The sequence below is a fragment of the Lolium perenne genome, chromosome 6, assembly GCF_019359855.2.
Source record: "Lolium perenne isolate Kyuss_39 chromosome 6, Kyuss_2.0, whole genome shotgun sequence".
NCBI classification, from domain to species: domain Eukaryota; kingdom Viridiplantae; phylum Streptophyta; class Magnoliopsida; order Poales; family Poaceae; genus Lolium; species Lolium perenne.
The window spans coordinates 193004343-193028887 of NC_067249.2; positions in this window are offsets into that span (position 1 = coordinate 193004343).

Here is a 24545-nt window from a genome sequence, read left to right on the forward strand (position 1 = left end):
GGCTCCTGAGATGTGGATCTAACTTCTTGCTGATGAAGGTTGGTCGTGGCTTATCCCCAGGACCAATGTCGACTTCTTCTAGCTCATCAGCCGATGTAAACCCATACCCTAGCTTTCCGTCACCTGTTAGATCGACACTGAACACAGGGAAAACGTGTGGCAAGGATAATATGGGCCGATTGCTGGAATCGGCCCCCATCTTGATTGCATTGCTTAAAAGAGGTTTACATCTTGTTCGTGCCTCACTATGACTACGTGACATGCTTGAGACAAGATCATTACTTTTTATTTTTTGGGGCCGATCACAAGGATCGGCCTTCCCATGTACGTTCATAGACTTTGCTCTTGTTACACGGTCAGGCCAGTGGATAAGACCAGCCTCACCCCGTTTTTTGACACGTCGATGTACTCGCAGTCGTCCAAAGTGATGCCTGAGAGTGGCTCTTGGCCTTCTGTCTCCCAAACGTTCATGCCAGCCGTTGAAACCTCGGCTGTATCGTCCGCATGGACGACTTCTACTTCATCTCCATCCCACTGTATTAGGCATTGGTGCATCGTAGATGGAATGCAACAGTTGGCGTGGATCCAATCTCTCCCTAGCAGGACATCGTAAGTGCTCTTGCTGTCGACAATGAAGAATGTCGTAGGGATGGTTTTCCTCCCTACGGTCAGGTCCACGTTCAGAACACCTTGTGCATCAGATGCTTGGCCATTGAAATCGCTCAGTGTAACGTTGGTCTTGATCAGATCCGAGCTAGAGCGTCCCAACCGACGTAGCATGGAGTATGGCATGATGTTGACCGCCGCTCCGGTGTCCACCAGCATCCTATTGACAGGCTGCCCATTGATATAACCTCGTTAGTATAGGGCCTTCAGGTGTCTGTAGCTTCTTTCACGTGGCTTCTCAAAGATAACCGGCCGTGGGCCGCAGTCAAGTTGTGCCACAGGCGCTTCGTCCAATCCTGGAGCACAAAACTCCGCTGGAAGGATGAACACCATGTTTGTACTAGCCGATGTCTCATCATCGGCTTTCCTTTGCTTGGGGCGCCACTCCATCTTTTGTGGTCGACCCTCTTCGTCCAGGGTTCGTTGAATTTTCGTGGCCAGATCGGGCCGCGCCTTCCTTAGCGTGTGCAGGTATAACCTTTCAGCTTCCTCCAAGCCACGCAGTCGCTGAACCCTACGCTTTTGGGAATGGCTGAGTCCATCAGGGCACCACCTTGGCCGGTGGTACTTGTCCTCTTCTTCTTCGTAGTCATCTTCTAACTCCTCGAGGTCTTCTTCCCGAGAGGACTCAGTTTGCTTGTTCCTAGATGGGAGAGGCCCAAGACGTTTGAACACTGACACGTCTGTTGCACCCTTCTTCTTCTGTCTACATTCCGGGCAGTTGCCGATTGTAGGCAATCGGCTCATTCCTGAATCCCAGCAGTGTTTGAAGAAAGGACAGTCCCAGTGCTTGTCTACGTCATCTTGTTCTCTTGACCTTTCCTTGGCACGGCGCTCGTATCTCTCCTCATCGCGATCATGCCGACGATGTCTCCTGGCGTCCCTGCTAGCTAGACGATCCCTTTCATCGTCGCTGTTGTACCGCCGGCACTGGTCGTACTGACTTACATATTTGTTGAGGAGATGATCAGAGAGAGGTCGTTGATATCGCACATTCTTCACTTCTCCCTCTGTGATGTAGCGTTTGCCATCGTGCCGGAGCCGATCGCGTGGAGCGGCTTCCTCTTTGTCCTTGCTGCGAGAGCGGCTGCTCTCGCCTTTGTCCTTACCAGAGTGGTGCCCAGGCTCGACCATGTTAATGCTCAACGAGAAACCTGGCTGGCACCCTTCCGGGTAAGCGTACTCCACCATGTTAACGGCGGGGAAGGGGTGTGTGTCGAACTGTCGACTTTCATGGCGTACTGGTTGAAAATTAGACGTCCTTGTTCTATCGCCATTTGAATCTGCTGACGCCACACCCTGCAGTCGTTGGTGGTATGGGAGAACGTGTTATGCCATTTGCAGTATGGCTTTCCGTTCAGCTCCTGTACCGTGGGGATTTTGAGGCCTTCGGGTAACTTCAGCTGCTTCTCCTTAAGCAAGAGGTCGAAAATTTGCTCAGCTTTAGTTACGTCAAAATCAAACCCTCTGGGCGGACCTTGTGGCTTAACCCATTTGCAGGACACGGGGGTTGCCCCCCGAGTCCATTCAGCCACTGCTACCTCTTGATCTCCCGCAGACCCTTCATCTTCCTCTGTCTCAACCAGGACTACTGCACGCTTGAACTTGTCCTGGTACAGCTCTGGGTGGCGCTGTTCATATAATGACAGTTTGAACCATGTGCGCCAGTGAAGGGTAGTCTGCTTGGGAAGCCATATCCTTGATCGGTGATGCGAGACCCACCACCGCCAACTCGACTGCTTCTTTTTCAGTCAAACGAGCCGAATAACATCGGTTCCTCACGGTCCTGAAGCGCTGGATATACTCTGACACTGTTTCTCCGCGCTTCTGACGTACTTGTGCTAGATCGGCAATGCCAGCCTCAGAAGCCTCTGAGTGATACTGCATGTGGAACTGTTCTTCCAACTGCTTCCAAGTCCGGATCGAGTCTGGTGGCAGTGATGTGTACCACCCAAAAGCCGATCCTGTGAGGGACTGTGCGAAGAACCTCACACGTAGTGCGTCTGCAGCTGAGATCGTGCCCAACTGCGCCAAATATCGGCTTACATGCTCGATTGAGCTGGAGCCATCTGACCCACTAAACTTGGAGAATTCAGGGAGCCGATATTTGGGTGGTAGTGGGATCAAATCATAGTCGTTGGGGTACGGCTTGGAATAGCCGATTGCCCTCCTTTTCGGCACCATGCCGAACTGGTCTCTCAAGATCGTGCTGATCTGATCCGCAGTGCTAGCTGCAGGAGTGGAGCTCTGAAGATTCGCTGGCGTGGCATACTTAGCTAGCCACGCTTGCTTCTCAAGATCTGAGCTAGCTACAGGAGCTGAGCTCTGGAGGTTCGTCGGAGTGGCATACTTAGCTAGCCACGTTTGCTTTTCAAGATCTGATCCAGAAGCTCCTCCCGTTGTTCCGGAAGCCCCTGCTGTTGTAGTCTGGTTCGTGAGTGCCCAGTTACTGCTGTCTGGCACGTATGTGCACGTGTATCCGTGAGGGATCTCCTTAGGCGCCTCATACAAGAACTGGTAGTTGCTAGGATCGCCACCGATCTTGTAGACGACGAATGCCGGTGTACTCGGCACCTCTGGTGCTGCCAGCGCGAACGGCAGCGGTGGTCGGCTCTGGAGTGGTAGCTCTCCTTGGTGAGTCCCTAGAGCAGGTCCTGACGGAGAGTACTGATGCCTCAAGATTTCATGGAGCACCCGAAGGGCGACACGCTCCAAAGTGTTCACCAGGCTCTCAGAATGGCGGTGTAGCGAATGAGCTACCATGAAATTAATCTCCTGACGCAAGGACCTGGTGCGTTCTTCTGAAGGGGTGGACAGGTCAATTCCATCGAGCGCGCCTTCAGGTGTGAACCCTCTCCACCTGATGCCATGCGAGCGAGTCCTGTGGAAAGAGCCGATGAGGTCGGCCTCGAGGATAGCTTTGACGTCGTCATACTTCTTCTTGAGCTCCTCGGGCAGATCCTCGTACGTGACTGGAGTACCTTCCGCCATCTCAGATGTAGATGGCGATGCAGTTGATGTCGAAGACTATCCCACCGGGCGTGCCAGAATGTGTTGGCGTCCGAAACTCACCGGCGAGCAACGGCTGGCAACACAAAGAGCCGGGAACAACCTAGGGCTGCGGCTGGCCCTGGTCCCTCCGAGCGACGGCCCGCAAAGCTCCTGGTACGCACGTCCCGATGCTGGTGCAAGGGCGTGCCACCTGATCTATACCTGATCAGGAAGGTGATGGATTTGCTTCGCTTAGTTTCCTGCATGTCATACACGTAAACATTAAATACGAGCCTCGATCGGCTCTCAGGTTGTCCCGTGAATCGGCTCAAGGAGCCGATCCACCCATGACTCGTATAGGGTTTACGATTGCATGGTGGTCCTGCTTGATCAAAACAAAGCTAAAACGACCTACGACGATCTAGGGTTTTCACCGCATAATCGGAACGTCCTACTCGTGATTGAGCCTGGCAGCCACGCACGGTAATAATAAACCGACCCTAGACAAGGCCTAAAAACCAACATTAAGTTGATCCCCGGAACATCTTGTCTAGGGTTAGCAAACTACACCCTACGCACTACTGGATCATTCAACCCGTTTGTAAGGCCTAACTATGCAGATATTAAACTAATCCTTGAAGAATCAAGGAGCAATCATAACGGATCGGATCTACTAAACAATGATCAAGCAAGGTGCCGCCCTTACACCTAAGAAAGGTGTAAGGACGGCTAGACGTCTAAGGGTTGCATGGACAGAAGCATGTAGCACGGTAAAACAATGCTAACCCTAACACATCTATGATAACTACGTTGCTCGCCATCAAAAAGGCTTCAGCACGAGCAACGCATGAACGACGAATAAACGTATACTGCCTAGATCGCAAGATGCGATCTAGGCAGCATGATGCTTACCCGGAAGAAACCCTCGAAACAAGGGGTCGGCGATGCGCCAAGATTGGTTTGTGATGAACGTGATTGTTGTCTTTCTTGATAACCCTAGATACATATTTATAGTCCGTAGACTTTCTAACGTGGGAATAATCCCAACCGTGCACGAGCCAAACTCTAACTAACCGACACGTATCCTAATATATTTACAGATACAAGGGCAAACTGCCCAAACTTCATGTACAAGGCCGGTTCACGTATTTCTTCCATGTATATTCTTCAAGCCCAATCTTGATCGCGGCCCACCTCTGATCCGGTCAAATTCTGGTGATAACACATGGTTTTAGTAAACCATGTTTTCATGTTTGGCCCGGTGGCGCCGGCTGTCTCACCGGCTTGTCCGGCACAGACCGGCTCCCACACCGGTGCCAACCAGATGTTTTCCAGGGGGCTATCAGGGTCACCCGGTGTCGAGGGTACTCCTCGGAAATGCCCTTCGTATGGGGCTTAGGGTAGATGGAATCATGTAGGCTGACACGAGACATCGGTTATCAAACAAGCGGGGAGAGCGATTTACCCAGGTTCGGGGCCCTCGATGACGTAAAACCCTTACGTCCTGCCTGTCTGATCTTGATTATGAAAATATCGGATTACAATGGGGTGCCAAAGGTTTCGGCTATGATCTCATCGAGAGACTAAGTTCTGTAGGGACCTAGCTCTAGACTTGCGGTGGCTATGATTGCTAAGATTGCGTGTGTCCTCGGCAGCCTCTCTCCTGGCCCTTATATTGGGAGCAATGTCTCGAGAGATCTGTCCGGGTACGACTAGGTTACAAAGAGTCCTAGTTCTAAACTTTCCTTGTATTCTTCGTCTCCTTGTCTTGTTCTTCAAGGAGTCTTCTTCGGCACCGACGTAGTGGCCCACCTGGCCATCGACTGCCTTCATGGGCCCCTGGTTGGGCCGCAAGAGGTAGTGCAATATTAGTTACCCGAAGGGCAATGCCCACATTAGTAGCCCCCGAGTGCTTGGCCGAAGATACTTCGGGCAGGGACTAAAGCATGTCTTCTGTCGAATCTTCACCTTAATTGATAAATCTCGATCTCCTTGTAACAGTAGCGTTTTTTTTTATCGGGTGCGCGTTCAGCGCTCCCGATGGGAGTAGCCCCCGAGTATACGTACGGATGCTTGCAATCGTGCGTAGACTCAAGTTGTACTACTCGAACGTTTCTCTTCTGCCGAAGTTTTCTTTAACTTGTTATGGTCATCCGATATTTCTCCTTTTATCGGGTCTTCATTTTTCCAAGCAAGATTTAGTACGTAAGGGATATTGAGTAACGTGCCCGGTTTTTACCGGTTAACTGCCGATGGAAAAACAACATTATCCTACACAGAATCAAGTCCTCGGACATGATTCTGGGCCGCGCAAAAAACTTTCGAGGTCACAACTTTTATCGGGTGTGAATTCAGTGCTCCCGATAGGAGTAGCCCCCGAGTCTGAGCGCGGATGCTTGCAACCGATTGCAGATTTTGCGGTGACCCAGCATACCACTGCATGTTGTAGTATACAAGTCGTTGATATGATCTTTGCGAAGGGACTTCTTCACAATTTGCCATATCCCTCAGAGTGGTACAACAGAAACATTGCAGGTCATAACACTCCATACTTTATTACAAACATTGTCTTAACAAGTTGGTATTCTCACAGGTCCTATGAGAACACCCTAAGATACTACTTAAGTACGATTATAACTCATAACAAATATAAAGAGAGCTCAACAACTTATTTAGGTAAGTTCTACGTTGCTCGGCTCTATGATGCTAGGGTATGTCACTACTCCTCCACCTCCGTGTCATCTGGTCCGTAGACTATCCCATAGTCTACGCCTTCCACTCCGCCGGTAAGATCAGGTTCTTCGTAGACCAGCTCGTAACTTCCTTCTGGTGCTCCATCGTTGATGGCCTCCACTTCCGGATCACAGTCTAGCAAGGGTGTCGAAAGAAAGTGAGTACAGGGGTACTCAAAGAAGTTCTAAAAGAATAAAAAGGTGTTTGATGCACTAGCTACGACCATTGATCAGGAAATCGCAGGTCAATGCATGTTTTGAAATCATTTCTTCAAAAGGTTGCTTTTATTATGAAAACTATGCCCGTCAGTCTTCACAGGTTGACTAGAACTTCGTGGAGTTCCTTTCTGCCCGCGTTCGCAGCTTCCTTCTGGAACAAGGAGTGACAGCCACAATTTGATACACTCTGCAGAGGTGCGTTACTTTTCCCACAAGAGATCTCACCCTTTTTGCCATCCGCAGGGACTTGCCCCCGTTCACACTTCCTTTGGTGTGAGGCCAGGTATAAAGATCCAAGCCCACACCGCCTTCTCCGCGACTGCAAACCCACCCTTTTGTCCAACCGTACACCTCCAATAGACTTCCCCCGATAATACGGCTTTACTCATGGTGTACTCCGGACAATCCCTCATAGATCGTAGAGCTTATCATCACTAATGGATGGGGATTTAAAAGGATATCCCAACCTATTGCGGCAGTGCCTCCAGCACCCCACCGGCTCTCCGATCCGTTGGCGTGCAGAAGGGAAAAGATACGGCTGGCTTCCCCAGAGCCATTATAGATCTCGTGGTCAACGCGGTTTGTACGGCGCTAGAATCACTGGACGGCATTGGTAATTAATCCTAGGGTGATATAACCCATTGCAATGGAACCTCCACCATATCAACACATACCATGGTTCCATTGCCAGCCACATAGTCATATTCATAGTTGGAAAGTAACATTTCATTTGCGATGCAGGAATGATAAGTATATAGCTTTGCATTAAAGTAGTAGAAAATACTCAAGTTGACATGAGCAAGGGTGAACTTGCCTGTGGACTGCGAGATAGTGCAGTTCAATGCAGTTGATGGAACCTGGACCTCGGGTTCTGTAAGAAGCATCATTGTCCGGTAAGGACAATGTTATAAAATCCAAATAATGCAATCATGGATGTATTATTTTATGTTGAATCCCTTTACCCCGCTGAGTCATATCAATTTAGGGTTGCGTTTAAGATTTATGTCTTTGACAGTAATTTACAATTGATTTAAAAGTATAAACCATTTTTAATTCACACAAAGTACAATAATTCAAAGTAAAACTATTTACTTGTTGATTCCCTTAATCATTCCAAAAATAATTGAAATATATAGAGTTACCTCTATAGTTTTTGGAATAAAAAGGACTATAGTATTTTTTTCTTGGAAAAATACCCTTTTCAATAGAAATGACTTGGAATATTAGAATTTCATTTTGAAATGTTTTGAAAATAAGTATTTGAACTTATTTGAGATTTTCCTTGAATTTTTAAATACAAGGAAATAATAGTTTAAAATTCCAAGTTATTATTTAAATTCTGAAAATTCATAATTTTGAATTTGTTTCATAAATTCCATTTCATATTTTATTCTTGTTAAGATTTATTTTTAATTCATTAATCCAATTTTTAATGGATTTTTAGAGTTGTATTTGATTTATTAAAATTTGGTAAAGTTCTGGCCTTTTATTAAATGTTAAAAGACCAAAATACCCCCCTGGACCCATATTGGGCCCAGCCCATTTACCTAAACCCAGGGACGGCCCAATAAGGCTAATCCCTTTTGGGTTCGGTGGCGCCGAAGCGGCCCACCTCGCTCGCTCACTCACTCATTCCTCTCACTCGCTCGACCTAACCCTAACCTCTGGCGACACCCGTGGCGATGGCGTCGCCGCCATGGCCGCCGCCTCGCTCCGGCCATCGCCGTGCTCCTCCGCCGTAGCCACCTATCGAACCTGAACCGCCGCGTGCAGATCTATCGATCTGTCCGCGCAGTTTTCCCCTTCTCGTCCTCTCCTGGCGAATCGCCTCCGTCCTGGATCTCGTGGAGATTCGCCTCGACGAACTCCGGCGAGATCTCGTCCTCGCCGACGATGGGTACGCGCCTGGGGTTGACCTGGCGCGGGTGCTGCTCGCAGTACTCGTGCCGTCGCCTCAGGTGCTTGCTACGGTGGTGCTGGTTCGTGTCTGGGTTCGCCGGCGTAACGTCGGCGCCTTCCCTGGACTCGCAGCTGTTAGGGCCGCGCGAGCACTGCCTCGCCATGCCCTAGCCTCTGCTTCCAGGCGCAAGTAAGTGTTGCATCTCCTCCTTCTCTTCTGTGCGCCTCCCCTTGTTACTGTTCTTCTTCCTCCTCATGCTCTGCTGCTCTCTGGTGGTCCTGTGATCACGCAGAGCCATGCTATTGATGCACAATCTTCCTGTGCTTATGTCTACTGCAAGCTCATGGCCCAATTACCGATTCTTGAAATCTTGGCACAGGCTACTTTGCTTGCTATTCATGCTGTGCTTGCTTCTCTGCTGCTCCTAGCATGCTCTGTACTTGCCATGCTCTACTGTGCTTGCTCAAAAGCTATCTATGCTATGCTATGCTTGGTTATGACTTGCTTGTGCTTACTGGTATATCATGCTTGCTTGTCTAGGTGTACTTGTGATGCATCTGTGACACTTGTGTGTGTGCCAGTGGTGCCTGTGATATGCTTCAGTGCTTCCTATGCAAGCCAATGATCCATTGGATCATTCCTTGCTTGTTGGCTAACCTCTCTGTGTAACTTGGCTTGCTATAATTGATCCATTTGATCAATTCAATTATCAGTGATAGCTTACTGGCTAATACTGTGACTAAGTGATTCAATTATCTTGTGATGCTGATGCTCAAGCATCACTATGATGTTTCTTACTTGTGCTGTTGCTCATCTTAGCTACCTAGACTTGCTCTAGTGGCTATGGATTAAACTGTGTTGCCTTATATTATGTTGCTGTCAGTATTAAGCATGGATCTGTGATAAATTCATGCTTGTATTAATTAAATTATGATGAACTGCTTATGCAGTAATGATTTAAATGATTTGCTTGCAAATGACTTAGCTGTTCATGATTATCTGGCAAGCAATTGAATCTGAATCCATTCCTGGATAATGATGTGCTATGTTTGGCTTCATTTTAGTTGATGCTAAGTGTGATGTGACCTCAGTAGCCTTGCTACTGACTGGTTGCTCACATGGTTGGTTGGATCTTGTTGGCTACTCATCTTTGCTTGCATATTTGGGGATCATAATAAATATGAATGCCAATATGCTTGCCTGTGAAGAAATCTAGGGTTTCCTGATGGTTGCATGCTTAGGATTTTCTGTGTAGTCTTGGTTAGCTGCTAAACCTTGCAATACATCTACTGGTGCTATCTGTGCATGAGATCTTGCTAGTGTGTGCATCTGTGCATGATTTCTAGCTTCTGTGCACAAGATCTGTATCTGGATGTTTTCTATCTTAGTGGCTTCTAGACTGACAGTAATCCTTGGTGAAAACCAAGTGATGATCTACCCTTTGAGCATCTGCTCAACCCATGACCATGTTATGCATGATTTATGGATTAGATCCATTGGATCTTCTCCAGGAACTAGGTATACCTTGTTCCAGCTCCTAGATTGAGATTTTGTGTTGATGCAGACTTGTGGTTTGTGTCACAGCCCTTCACCTCCAGGTCTTGGATGATCTTCTCAGGTCACCATGATTTCTGGTGGTTGAGTGGTTGTGTGTGTTGGTTCTGTTCTTGAGCAAGAACTGGATGAACTATGTTGTGCTACCTTCACCTTACCTTGTGAATCCTTATCTGGTCGACTGGTTACTGTTTCTAGGGTTTGTGCCCCTTTTATATGAACTCTACTTCTGTTCTTGCAATGACACACAAGCCTGGCTTGCTTTGGTGACTAAGCTTGTGCATTGCCTTGCTGTGGCCTGCCCAGCACACATGAGCTGTGTGCTCTCATATGCTGAAACTTGAGCCCCTGATGGATGCTCAGTTTTGGTCTGCTCCTTCTTATCCTGGTGTTGTCCTTGGTTTTGGACAAGCACAACTGTGCATGACACTTGGTGTATGTCCAAACTGAATATCTGTGTAATACATAACCCTTGTCTAGTGTTGGTGTTTTATTTTGCAGGTGTTTGAAGATGAATATGACCAGAGGATATACTTCAAGTCATTTAGTCTAGGTTTTAGTTTAGGAGCAATATTGTAATCTTCATTTTCATTTCTGTTTATTATTCATCAATTCTTGTATCAAGAATATTGTAAAGACAATGTAATCTGTGTTGTGATATCAATAAAGCTCAAATTTTACTTATGAGCTTTTGATTTGTGTAATGTTTATATTCTGGAATAAATGTTGTATTTATTATTCACTTTGAAATTCAAAGTTATTTGAATTCATAATTTGTTTTTGAATTGTGAATTCAATTTCCATATTCATTTATACTTAATGTTTGATATTCCAAATGCATCTTACTTGTCAAATGAAATCAATTCCCCAAATCAACAAGATAAAAAAGAGATCATGTCGAAATTTCCCTAACTCACATTGCCTAACCCTAAGTGCAAAATGAGAGAGAACCTCGATCCCTCTTAGGTTTAGTTGCAATAAGGCGCGAAAATTTCCCCCGTTTTGCGATGAAATGCACATCCCATTTCTAAATCTACCCTTCGTTGTTCCTATGTTCTGGGTTATTACAGCCTCTCCCCCTTAACAGAAACTTCGTCCCGAAGTTAAGATTGGTACCTGAACATCTCGGGGTAAGACTTCCTTAATTCTTCTTCCATCTCCCAAGTTGCTTCTCGCTCAGGATGATGTTGCCATTGCACTTTGCAGTATTTGATTGCTCTGTTTCTTAACTTCTTCCATTGTACTTCTAAGATCTTTTTCGGTCTTTCCACATAAGTTAGGTCAGATTGCAATTCTATTTCTTCATATGTAATGGGATCATCTGGTGCCTTCAAACACTTTCTGAGTTGTGAAACATGAAACACATTATGAACTTGACTTAGTTGTGCCGGTAACTCCAACTCAAAAGCCGTTCCTCGATTCTGACTGAGTATCTTAAATGGTCCAATATATCGAGGACTTAACTTTCCTTTCACTCCAAACCTCTTAAGTCCTTTCATTGGGCTAACCTTTAAATAAACCATGTCTCCCACTTTCGGTTCCCAATCTCTTCTCTTTAAGTCGGCGTAACTCTTCTGATGACTCTGAGCTATTTTGAGTCTATCCCGGATCACCTCGATGACGTCTTGTCTCTCATTGATGTAGTCCGGTGTAAACTCCTTGTTTTCTCCGGTTTCAAACCAACAAATTGGTGATCGACACTTTCTTCCGTACAATGCTTCGTACGGTGCCATCTGGATGCTACTCTGATAACTGTTGTTATATGAGAACTCCGCTAGAGGTAAATGGTCCTCCCATGAGCCTCCAAAGTTCGAAACACGGAGCTCTAAGCATGTCCTCAAGTATCTGATTGGTTCTTTCGGTTTGTCCTCCGGTTTGTGGATGATATGCTGTACTGAAATCCAATTTGGATCCCAAAACTTCTTGTAGTCGTTTCCAGAATGCTGATGTGAAAATTGAACCTCTATCTGAAACTATCTTCTTTGGTACTCCATGCTTACTCACAATCTCTTTCACATATATATCCACAAGCTTTTCTGCAGTATCCTTTGTGTTTACGGCTATGAAATGAGCACTCTTGGTAAGTCTGTCCACTATTACCCATATCATATCCTTCTTCTTACTAGTCATTGGTAGACCGGTAACAAAATCCATTCCGATTTCATCCCATTTCCATTCCGATTTCATCCCATTTCCATTCCGGTATCTCTAGTGGTTTGAGTAATCCCGCAGGACTCTGATGTTCTGCCTTCACTCGTTGACATGTATGACATTCCGAGACATATTGTGCTATTTCTCTTTTCATGTTGTTCCACCAGAACATCTCCTTCAAATCCATATACATCTTAGTACTTCCCGGATGTATTGAATAAGGGGTTTCATGTGCTTCCTTTAATATGATTGACTTCACTTCTGGATCATCCGGTACACAGATCCTTTTCTGGAAGTATAATGAATCAAAATCCCCTAGATGGAATTCCGATGGTCTTCCTTCACCAATCCTCTTGATTTCCTCTTGTATGAACAAATCATCCGCTTGCTTCCGGATAATCTCATATTTTAAATCTGAATACATCTCATCCATAATCCTCATGGTTGCTATACTTCCCTTATCATCACCTTGAATAAACAAAATCTGAGCCTCTTCTAGCTCTTTCCGAAGTTCCTTTGGAATCTCCCATTCCGTAGGTTGATTCTCCGTACTCTTCCTACTTAGGGCATCTGCTACTACATTAGCCTTTCCTGGTGTATAGTTGATCTTAAGGTCGTAATCCTTAACCAACTCTAACCATCTCTTCTGTCTCATGTTTAATTCCTTCTGAGTGAAGAAATATTTCAAACTTTTGTGATCGGTGTATAACTCACACTTGGATCCATATAGAAATTGTCTCCAACTCTTCAGAGCATACACAACTGCCGCTAACTCTAGATCATGTACTGGGTAGTTGTGTTCATGGGGTTTCAACTGTCTTGATCCATAAGCTATTACCTTCCGATCTTGCATAAGAACACATCCAAGTCCATTCTTGGAAGCATCACAATACACCGTGTAATCCTTTCCGAGTTCAGAACCGCTAACACTTTGCTTGTGGTTAACTTATCTTTGAGTGTTTGGAAGCTGGCTTCACACTCCTCAGTCCACACAAATGGAGTATTTTTCTTGAGTAACTTGGTCATTGGTCCTGCAATCTTCGAAAATCCCTCTATGAATCTCCGATAATAGCCTGCCATACCAAGAAATCCTCGTATCTCCTTAGCATTTTTAGGTGATTCCCATTCCAATACGGACTGAACCTTGCTTGGATTCACCGCTATGCCTTCTTTGGTTATGACATGTCCAAGAAACTCAACACTATCCAACCAAAATTTGCACTTGCTAAACTTTGCATATAGCTGATGTTCCCTCAAAGTTTGTAGAACTATCTTCAAATGCTTGGCATGTTCTTCTTTATCTTTGGAATAGATTAGAATATCATCTATGAACACTATCACAAACTTGTCCAAGTACTTCATGAATATCTTGTTCATCAAATTCATGAAAATTGCTGGTGCATTTGTTAGTCCAAATGGTACAACCAAGTATTCATGGTGTCCATACCTTGATCTGACAGCTGTTTTTGGTACATCCTCCTTCTTGATCTTGATTTGATGGTATCCTGACCTTAAATCTATCTTTGAGAAGACTCCCGCTCCTTGAACTTGATCAAAAAGGTCTTGAATTCTAGGTAAAGGATACTTGTTCTTGATAGTTACATTGTTCAAATTTACGTAATCTCCACACATTCTCTTTCCTCCATCTCTTTTATCCACAAAAATAAGCTGGTGTACCCCATGGTGACACACTTTCTTGAATGAATCCTTCTGTTCTAACTCATCAATCTGAGCTTTCAGTTCCACTAATTCCTTTGGCCCCATCTTATATGGTGGTTGTGCTATTGGTCTTGTGCACGGAATCGATCGATTGTGAATTCTATTTCTCTATCGGGTGGCATTCCCGGTAGTTCTTTAGGAAATACATCCTTAAACTCATTCACTACAGGAATATCTTCAATTCTCACCTCCTTCAGGCTATTTAGTTCCAATCCGATCTCCAACTCACTGTACTTATCTCCTTGGAACACTATTCGACCTCCGATGGAGTTGCGAAGTGATACTGTTTTGTCTCCACAGTTAATCACCGCTCCATTTTCTGTCAACCAATCCATCCCTAGGATGACTGATATGTCCTTCATGGGTATGATGAATAGGTCCGCGAAATACACACAGTCACATATGGTTAGGACTTGTGCTTCTTTCACGTGGGTTACTAAGATCGTTCCCCCCGCGGATAGAACAGTTATAGGGGTTTCTAACTTAGAACATCTAAGCCCGAATTTTTCCACAAACTCCAATGCAAGAAACGATGTGGTTGCTCCAGTATCAAATAATACTTTGCCAGGATGAGTAAGAATGCTTAGCGTACCTAAGACTGTTTGATCCGACTCTTCCGCTTGTTCCAAAGATGTGCAATTCAGCTTTCCATAAGGCTTTCCCCTCTTGTTGTTGTTGTTGTTGTTGTAGTTGCGGTTGCTGTTGTTGTTGTTGTTGCGGTTGTTGTTGTTGTTTCCACCTCGTCCTCCAGAGCTCTGTCCGCTCCAGGACGCCTTGTTTGGACAATCCGGCTTAATGTGTCCTTCCTTCCCACAACCATAACAGATGATTCTGGGTTTCTAACAATCTTTCTGCAAATGACCCCTCAGGCCACAATTGTTGCGAGATGATTTGGTTGATTGGATTACGACTACTGACCTCCCAGGTTGTATTGATTACCCGTTGTAGGGCGGTATCGAGGTGTGCATCTCCGATCCGGGGTGGGTTGTGGGATTGGGTAGTTCCTTGGCTCGATGCGAGCGCTCGTCCTCCTATCCTCTTGGACTTGCCGGTAATCATCCTCGAAAGTGATTGCCAAGTCAATCAGTTCCTGGAATTCGGCAGTCCGTGCCAACCTTAGTTGCATCTTCATGTATGGATTCATGCCTTTCATGAACCGCTTCTTCCTCTTCTCCTCTGTATCTACATCCTCAGGTGCATACCTAGATAACCTGTTGAAATCCCGAACATATTGCATAATGGGTGCAGTATTCTGTCGTAGTTCGTCAAACTCCCTCTTCTTCAGCTCCACCACTCTGTCAGGAACATAAGCTTCCCGAAACTTCTTCTTGAACTCCTCCCAGGTGAACACCTTATCAGGAGGGTGTACTGCTACAAGGTTCTCCCACCATGACGCTGCTGGTCCTGACAACAGATAAGTGGTATATCTGATCTTCTCCTCATCGTTGCAACCAACGGTCTTCAGCTTCCGTTCCGTATCCATAAGCCAATCTTCAGCGTCCATTGGTTCTGGAGCTGATGTAAACGGTAGTGGTCTTGCATTTTGGAAGTCCGATAGAGTTACTCCCTTGCCTTCATTACCCCTCTCATTGATGACGTGGGTAAAGAAATCTTGCATGTTCTTGCTCTGGCTTTCCTGGTAACGCCTCCTATCTTCCTCCATTGACCTCATATACTGTTGGAAGTCTGGGTGCATCATTGGGTGTGGTGGTGGTGGTGCATTCTCTGCTCTAGCTGTTGCATCTGCCTCCTCTTTTTCTCTTGCTTCCCGCTCTCTGCGAGCCTCTTCGGTTTCTACTAACGCCATTTTCCCCTAGTCCTGTAACAAAGAGCGATTACTCATAATTACACCATGCAAATGCTTTCTGAGCTCAACTCAATGCCCAGAACTAGTCACACAATGAAATCAAGAAGCAAATACAAAACAAACATTTATTATGCATATACTTTGTATAATACATAACACACTCACAAACTTATATTACATGTGGTACATATAAACCACTTATTTGGCTCAAAGCCCAAGCCAACGGAAATTTAAAATACGCTCTATTACAATACCACCTAGATTACTTTATTCTTCCTCGGAGCTCTACTCCTCGTCATCATAGCTCGCCTCCGCGTACATCCCTGGGGTCCATCCGGTACAGCGGTTTGTCCTCCGAACACCGTCCGGAATGAAGGTTCTTCCCGTAGGTATGTAGTCTGAATCGGACGAAGTGCCGAGACAGAGATCTGTCATGCCAAAGTAACTAGATAAAGACTCATACATATCCCCAGTGGAGTACAGCTCATCTTCTCCTGTCATCCATGGAGGATTCCTATTCACTTGACCCCTCATCTTCTTCTTCTTCTTTTTCTTAGTTCCAGAACTCTCACCTACGACGTACTGGGATGTTTTGGGTAACCCCATCTCCAAATCTAAAGAAATGGAGTTGGTGTCTTTTTCTTCCTGCCCAAAGCTTTGGTTAACATTCTTGTTAACCGCGCCTCCTTCATCCTCTGACTCACAAGTGATGGGTTCTCCTTCATCTCCAAATGGTTCCCCGAAACGCCAACCAGTCGAATTCTCGATTGGTGACTCCGAGCAGTTTAGGTTCCTGGAATCATCTCCCCCATATCTAGACTCGTATGATGCTGACACATGTGGATAATGTGGAACAAAGTTGGGTGTGAGTGGATCTTTATGGGATAACTGGTCACTCAAATCTACATAGCTGTCTAGGCTAAAGAAAGGTGTAGTATGTTGTGGTTGTGCCCTCAAATCACGCATCCGAGTTTGGACTTTATCAGGGTCCGTGAACTCAGCTAGCATGTGGTCAATCTCACCTCTCATCTTCATGTGTAAAAGGTACATCGTGGTCAATAAAGACTTACAGCTATCCATGTCTTTGTCTGCGGCTTCGGGACTTCTGCGTGCTAACACCAAATGATTCGAGTGGGATCCTCATCTTCCTCGGCATGAGGTATATGAGAAAACTCTGAACATAGCAGGTCTACTGACTTGTGCTGCCTTATCTCAAGGATTGCCTTGAATAGGCCCATGTGGTAGGCTGTGGTGATAGTTTTGGCTTCTCCGTATGGCATTATACGACTCATCAGCAGTTTTTCCGGTAGTTGGACCGATACTCGGCACTTGGCTAGGATTTCCCCATCATAGTAGGTATACTTGATAATGTATCCGTGGATCACAATGAAGTTCCTTCGACATCCCACACGGGAGAGCTGTTATTGGTCCATCATAATCACCAAGCCATCCATCAACCTTCCTCAAAGTCCTCTTAGGAAAAGTGTTCGCCATTATGGCTGTATACAAAAGCAGAATATTAGTAGTGATAATGCATCATAATAGCTATAATAAAGAATTATCGCACTAAAATATATGGTTTTGCTATTCTCAAGTGAATAATCACCATATTTCTAGAGAATCCTTTACTATTTCTACTAGACTCCTACGGGTTTCTTCCCTATACTAGGTTTTTCCAACCTAAGGTCGCAACATTTGCTCACGATACCACTGCGGTGACCCGACATACCACCGCATGTTGTAGTATACAAGTCGTTGATATGATCTTTGCGAAGGGACTTCTTCACAATTTGCCATATCCCTCGAGTGGTACAACGAAACATTGCAGGTCATAACACTCCATACTTTATTACAAACATTGTCTTAACAAGTTGGTATTCTCACAGGTCCTATGAGAACACCCTAAGATACTACTTAAGTACGATTACAACTCATAACAAATATAAAGAGAGCTCAACAACTTATTTAGGTAAGTTCTACGTTGCTCGGCTCTATGATGCTAGGGTATGTCACTACTCCTCCACCTCCGTGTCATCTGGTCCGTAGACTATCCCATAGTCTACGCCTTCCACTCCGCCGGTAAGATCGGAGTTCTTCGTAGACCAGCTCGTAACTTCCTTCGGTGCTCCATCGTTGATGGCCTCCACTTCCGGATCACGGTCTAGCAAGGGTGTCGAAAGAAAGTGAGTACGGGGTACTCAGCAAGTTCTAAAAGAATAAAAAGGTGTTTGATGCACTAGCTACGACCATTGATCAGGAAATCGCAGGTCAATGCATGTTTTGAAATCATTTCTTCAAAAGGTTGCTTTTATTATGAAAACTATGCCCGTCAGTCTTCACAGGTTGACTAGAACTTCGTGGAGTTCCTTCCTGCCGCGTTCGCAGTTCCCTTCCCGGAACAAGGAGTGACAGCCACAATTTGATACACTCTGCAGAGGTGCGTTACTTTTCCCACAAGAGATCTCACCCTTTTTGCCATCCGCAGAGACTTGCCCCCGTTCACACTTCCTTTGGTGTGAGGCCAGGTATAAAGATCCAAGCCCACACCGCCTTCTCCGCGACTGCAAACCCACCCTTTTGTCCAACCGTACACCTCCAGTAGACTTCCCCCGATAATACGGCTTTACTCATGGTGTACTCCGGACAATCCCTCATAGATCGTAGAGCTTATCATCACTAATGGATGGGGATTTAAAAGGATATCCCAACCTATTGCGGCAGTGCCTCCAGCACCCCACCGGCTCTCCGATCCGTTGGCGTGCAGAAGGGAAAAGATACGGCTGGCTTCCCCAGAGCCATTATAGATCTCATGGTCAACGCGGTTTGTACGGCGCTAGAATCACTGGACGGCATTGGTAATTAATCCTAGGGTGATATAACCCATTGCAATGGAACCTCCACCATATCAACACATACCATGGTTCCATTGCCAGCCACATAGTCATATTCATAGTTGGAAAGTAACATTTCATTTGCGATGCAGGAATGATAAGTATATAGCTTTGCATTAAAGTAGTAGAAAATACTCAAGTTGACATGAGCAAGGGTGAACTTGCCTGTGGACTGCGAGATAGTGCAGTTCAATGCAGTTGATGGAACCTGGACCTCGGGTTCTGTAAGAAGCATCATTGTCCGGTAAGGACAATGTTATAAAATCCAAATAATGCAATCATGGATGTATTATTTTATGTTGAACCCCTTTACCCCGCTGAGTCATATCAATTTAGGGTTGCGTTTAAGATTTATGTCTTTGACAGTAATTTACAATTGATTTAAAAGTATAAACCATTTTAATTCACACAAAGTACAATAATTCAAAGTAAAACTATTTACTTGTTGATTCCCTTAATCATTCCAAAAATAATTGAAAATTATAGAGTTACCTCTATAGTTTTTGGAATAAAAAGGACTATAGTATTTTTTTCTTGGAAAAATACCCTTTTCAATAGAAATGACTTGGAATATTAGAATTTCATTTTGAAATGTTTTGAAAATAAGTATTTGAACTTATTTGAGATTTTCCTTGAATTTTTAAATACAAGGAAATAATAGTTTAAAATTCCAAGTTATTATTTAAATTCTGAAAATTCATAATTTTGAATTTGTTTCATAAATTCCATTTCATATTTTATTCTTGTTAAGATTTATTTTTCATTCATTAATCCAATTTTTAATGGATTTTTAGAGTTGTATTTGATTTATTAAAATTTGGTAAAGTTCTGGCCTTTTATTAAATGTTAAAAGACCAAAATACCCCCCTGGACCCATATTGGGCCCAGCCCATTTACCTAAACCCAGGGACGGCCCAATAAGGCTAATCCCTTTTGGGTTCGGTGGCGCCGAAGCGGCCCACCTCGCTCGCTCACTCACTCGTTCCTCTCACTCGCTCGACCTAACCCTAACCTCTGGCGACACCCGTGGCGATGGCGTCGCCGCCATGGCCGCCGCCTCGCTCCGGCCATCGCCGTGCTCCTCCGCCGTAGCCACCTATCGAACCTGAACCGCCGCGTGCAGATCTATCGATCTGTCCGCGCAGTTTTCCCCTTCTCGTCCTCTCCTGGCGAATCGCCTCCGTCCTAGATCTCGTGGAGATTCGCCTCGATGAACTCCGGCGAGATCTCGTCCTCGCCGACGATGGGTACGCGCCTGGGGTTGACCTGGCGCGGGTGCTCCTCGCAGTACTCGTGACGTCGCCTCAGGTGCTTGCTACGGTGGTGCTGGTTCGTGTCTGGGTTCGCCGGCGTAACTTCGGCGCCTTCCCTGGACTCGCAGCTGTTAGGGCCGCGCGAGCACTGCCTCGCCATGCCCTAGCCTCTGCTTCCAGGCGCAAGTAAGTGTTGCATCTCCTCCTTCTCTTCTGTGCGCCTCCCCTTGTTACTGTTCTTCTTCCTCCTCATGCTCTGTTGCTCTCTGGTGGTCCTGTGATCACGCAGAGCCATGCTATTGCTGCGCAATCTTCCTGTGCTTATGTCTACTGCAAGCTCATGGCCCAATTACCAGTTACTGGTACTGGCACAGGCTGCTTTGCTTGCTATTCATGCTATGCTTGCTTCTCTGCTGCTCCTAGCATGCTCTGTACTTGCCATGCTCTACTGTGCTTGCTCAAAAGCTATCTATGCCATGCTATGCTTGGTTATGACTTGCTTGTGCTTACTGGTATATCATGCTTGCTTGTCTAGGTGTACTTGTGATGCATCTCTGACACTTGTGTGTGTGCCAGTGGTGCCTGTGATATGCTTCAGTGCTTCCTATGCAAGCCAATGATCCATTGGATCATTCCTTGCTTGTTGGCTAACCTCTCTGTGTAACTTGGCTTGCTATAATTGATCCATTTGATCAATTCAATTATCAGTGATAGCTTACTAGCTAATACTGTGACTAAGTGATTCAATTATCTTGTGATGCTGATGCTCAAGCATCACTATGATGTTTCTTACTTGTGCTGTTGCTCATCTTAGCTACCTAGACTTGCTCTAGTGGCTATGGATTAAACTGTGTTGCCTTATATTATGTTGCTGTCAGTATTAAGCATGGATCTGTGATAAATTCATGCTTGTATTAATTAAATTATGATGAACTGCTTATGCAGTAATGATTTAAATGATTTGCTTGCAAATGACTTAGCTGTTCATGATTATCTGGCAAGCAATTGAATCTGAATCCATTCCTGGATAATGATGTGCTATGTTTGGCTTCATTTTAGTTGATGCTAAGTGTGATGTGACCTCAGTAGCCTTGCTACTGACTGGTTGCTCACATGGTTGGTTGGATCTTGTTGGCTACTCATCTTTGCTTGCATATTTGGGGATCATAATAAATATGAATGCCAATATGCTTGCCTGTGAAGAAATCTAGGGTTACCTGATGGTTGCATGCTTAGGATTTTCTGTGTAGTCTTGGTTAGCTGCTAAACCTTGCAATACATCTACTGGTGCTATCTGTGCATGAGATCTTGCTAGTGTGTGCATCTGTGCATGATTTCTAGCTTACAGGCACAAGATCTGTATCTGGATGTTTTCTATCTTAGTGGCTTCTAGACTGACAGTAATCCTTGGTGAAAACCAAGTGATGATCTAACCTTTGAGCATCTGCTCAACCCATGACCATGTTATGCATGATTTATGGATTAGATCCATTGGATCTTCTCTAGGAACTAGGTATACCTTGTTCCAGCTCCTAGATTGAGATTTTGTGTTGATGCAGACTTGTGGTTTGTGTCACAGCCCTTCACCTCCAGGTCTTGGATGATCTTCTCAGGTCACCATGATTTCTGGTGGTTGAGTGGTTGTGTGTGTTGGTTGTTCTTGAGCAAGAACTGGATGAACTATGTTGTGCTACCTTCACCTTACCTTGTGAATCCTTATCTGGTCGGTAGTTCTTGTTTCTAGGGTTTGTGCCCCTTTTATATGAACTCTACTTCTGTTCTTGCAATGACACACAAGCCTGGCTTGCTTTGGTGACTAAGCTTGTGCATTGCCTTCTTTGTGGCCTGCCCAGCACACATGAGCTGTGTGCTCTCATATGCTGAAACTTGAGCCCCTGATGGATGCTCAGTTTTGGTCTGCTCCTTCTTATCCTGGTGTTGTCCTTGGTTTTGGACAAGCACAACTGTGCATGACACTTGGTGTCTGTCCAAACTGAATATCTGTGTAATACATAACCCTTGTCTAGTGTTGGTGTTTTATTTTGCAGGTTTTTGAAGATGAATATGACCAGAGGATATACTTCAAGTCATTTAGTCTAGGTTTTAGTTTAGGAGCAATATTGTAATCTTCATTTTCATTTCTGTTTATTATTCATCAATTCTTGTATCAAGAATATTGTAAAGACAATGTAATCTGTGTTGTGATATCAATAAAGCTCAAATTTTACTTATGAGCTTTTGATTTGTGTAATGTTTATATTCTGGAATAAATGTTGTATTTATTATTCACTTTGAAATTCAAAGTTATTTGAATTCATAATTTGTTTTTGAATTGTGAATTCAATTTCCATATTCATTTATACTTAATGTTTGATATTCCAAATGCATCTTACTTGTCAAATGAAATCAATTCCCCAAATCAACAAGATACAAAAGAGATCATGTCGAAATTTCCCTAACTCACATTGCCTAACCCTAAGTGCAAAATGAGAGAGAACCTCGATCCCTCTTAGGTTTAGTTGCAATAAGGCGCGAAAATTTCCCCCGTTTTGCGATGAAATGCACATCCCATTTCTAAATCTACCCTTCGTTGTTCCTATGTTCTGGGTTATTACAGATTTTATCCCAAATCACTTGAACCTTTCTTTAGATACTTCTTATGCAATCTCTCGGGGTGAGCAAAAATATGGCAGCTCCTGTGGTGCGCCGACGGTAACCAAATTACCCCCGACACACCAATATGGTGGTGCGCCGACCGTAGGAGGATCACCCCCGGTACACCAATATGGTTGTGCGCCAGCGGTAAGAGGAGCATCACCGACGCCCCTATATAGTGGTGCGCCGGTAGTAAATAGCACTGAAGTACCTAAAATGGAGTGCGCCGGCGGTAACCCTTGCGGCTATAGGCCTTTTCCTAGTAGTGGGTTCAACGGGAGAGGCCAACACGACGAGAAGAGACATGCGTGTTCAACAAGGACCCGATGAGTCCTAATGTTGTCATGGTTGGGTCCCTGGAGCATGGTATGTGCGTGTGTCGCGTTACGATTCAAATGTATTTGGTGGAGGCATACGGTTCAATTCGACAAAGGTGAGGACCAACTCAGATAAATTGGTGCGTTTAATGGAACAAAGGAAGGCCTAGTTGGATGATGAAAGGCATGCATTGGAGCTAAATATAGTCATGTGCGGTTCGGAATGGAGGAGGAGATAGATCTGAATTATCTCGAACTAGGATCGCTCGGTCACTCTCCCCTTCCCGGGGATACGCAAGTCGAAGACCAACTCGGATAGGACTCTAGTTGGCGGTGGCGTACGCACCACGAGTTCAATATAAGGAGGGGCTAAGGGGCAATGAGCCAAATAGCTCACGAGTTGCCTAGACCCAAATATCGAGCACGTGAATTTCGAAAGTGAGGTTGTGCCTACGAGAAGGCTATACTTAAGCATAGGAGAAGTTTGGGTCGGTTTGATCGGTCTGACCTAAACAATTCAATCGGCGGCTATTGATACAATGAAAATGTATCCATGGACTTTCGTGATTTTGATATAATATTTTATGATATATGCATGATATTTGAGTGTCGTCTCTATAGGGACCAAGGGTCCCCAGATCTAGTGGGAGGAACTTGACTCCTGAGACTCAAGGATTCATGGCGGAGCCCTAGCTAGGGGCATCCTCGAAGACCCGACGACCATGTCCTCGGGAAAGGCGGCCATTATGGCCGTTATTGCCTAACCGGGATGTGGACCGGTGGACAAGACCTGACCTGCACCTATGCACCTGGCACTGCAGTGCATCTCGTCGGGTGAAAGATCCGCACCGCCACATCGAGCCCATGCACGCAACATCTTGCCATGTGGATCCATGCAACACGATGTGGTGTCCCCTTGCCATTATAAAAGGAGGCCCGAGGCTGCCTAGAAGGGGGGAGGAGGAAGGCTTAGATGGGAAGGAACCAACATCTCCTTCCCCTGGGAAGAGTGCCCACCGTGTTTATGTGGACACCCAGATCTCCATGTGCCAGATCGATTACCTCATGAAAGGAGTTAAAGGCCGCACACAAGGCCGACAGGTGAGGGATGAATTCGATGGAGCTGAAGTAAATCTTCTCCCTAGAAACCAGAGAGTCGTAGATCGATGAGGCTAGAGCTGCCGAAGTCGTGACTCCAAAGCACAAATTTCCCATAGACAGCGCCAATTGACGCGGGGTCTTCACGTCAATGTCCATGGTTGATGGACTTAGGTTTTAGGGGAAGAGGTGCACTGGCAGATTCATCAGCTGATAAGCAAGCAGGAGGTGAGGTTTACCTAGGTTCGGCCCCTCTTGATGAGGTAAAGACCTATTCCTGCTTGTTTGTTCTTGATTGTCGATGAAGATGATTGCAGTGCTGCAGTTATGGCTATGGGTGTTTAGAGTTTTGTCTACGAGGTCTGCATTGCCTGGCGACCCGTCCTAGCATTTATGTAGGAGGCTAGGTTTTAGGTCTCGTATCTGGGTCATATACAAGTTGAAGATGAACTCTAGGGTTCCCTATCTTGGGATTATCTTTGTTTCGCACGTTGGCAACATAGGCATTGAATTCTTCATAGTTGCCAAATCATGTTGTGCTTCATGGTCCTTAGCAGGTCATCAGGTGGGCCTCCGGTTACGTCTCACCAGG